Genomic DNA, 1,187 nt, shown 5'->3' with positions numbered 1-1,187 from the left:
TGTACGTTGTGGAAGGCGCAGAACGGTCAGCTGGTTTTGGACGACTCGGGATGGTCCCGGCCGCGCTTCGTATTTGGCTTCACCGCGAGCACGGCCACCCCCTTGCGCTTCACATCCTTGGCCTTGGCTTTCTTCTCCTCTGGGTCGGTAGCAGGGAGCTCGAGGAGGGAAAGGCGCCCCTCCTCAGCTCTTGCGCACTTGGTCGCCATGTTGAACAGCTCCAAAGCCGTGCATAACTCCTCGTGGATGGCGAGGTCCTCCTTCATCTTGACGTCGTGGACGCCATCAGAAAATGCGGAAATGATGGCCTCATATGTCACCTTGGGGATCTTGAGACGAACGCTGTTGAAGCGATGGATGTACTTCTGCAAGGTCTCTCCTGGCTGCTGCTTGATGCGGTGCAGGTCACCCGCGGCCGGAGGGCGGTCGTGAGTGCCCTGGAAGTTGGCGATGAAGCGATCGCGCATCTCATCCCAGGAGGAGATCGAGCCCGGAGGCAGGTTCAGGAGCCACGAGCGAGCACCATCCTTGAGAGCCATGGGGAACCAGTTCGGCATGACTTTCTCGTCGCCGTTGGCCGCCTCGATGCTTAGCTCGTAGAGCTGCAAGAACTCCGCAGGGTCGGGGGTGCCGTCGTAGCGAGGAGGCATGTATGGCTTGAACTTGCCCGGCCAGACGACACTATGCAGCTCCGGAGTGAAGGCGCGGCAGCCTGCTGTGGCCACCGGGGCCCTTTGCTAATGCGGAGCCTGCCCTGGACGTCCGCGCGCCGCCACCGCAGGTGGCACACGGTCTTGTGGCGGTGGCGCTGGGAGCGCGGGAGCGTTTCCCGCGGCCGAGGAATCTCTTGGCAGCTTCCTTCTTCTCGCACGGGCGCCCGGCGCGGTAGGTCATGCCGGGGGGCCGCGCGCCTTGGCGCCAGAGCGCCGTCTTGGTGCGGAGGTGGTGGAGGTGCTCCGTGAGCTACGTTGCCCGCAGCTGGCGGAGGGCTAGGCAGCGAGAGGGATGGTGCGGGGGAGCCCCCTGCGGCGCTGACGAGCTCGGTGATGCGGTCCAGCCAGTCCTCGTAGAGGTCGTCGATGGACGGTAGCGCAGGAGTTCGCGTGCCATGAGCAGCGCGGCCTGCGCGTCCGTGGGCGCGCGACGAGCGTGAGACGATGAGCCGGCCGGGGTCAATGACGGAATGG

The sequence above is a fragment of the Triticum aestivum genome, chromosome 2D (genome assembly GCF_018294505.1).
Source record: "Triticum aestivum cultivar Chinese Spring chromosome 2D, IWGSC CS RefSeq v2.1, whole genome shotgun sequence".
Taxonomy (NCBI): domain Eukaryota; kingdom Viridiplantae; phylum Streptophyta; class Magnoliopsida; order Poales; family Poaceae; genus Triticum; species Triticum aestivum.
The sequence above is the reverse complement of the archived record's forward strand: the minus strand, read 5'-3'. Positions refer to the sequence as shown.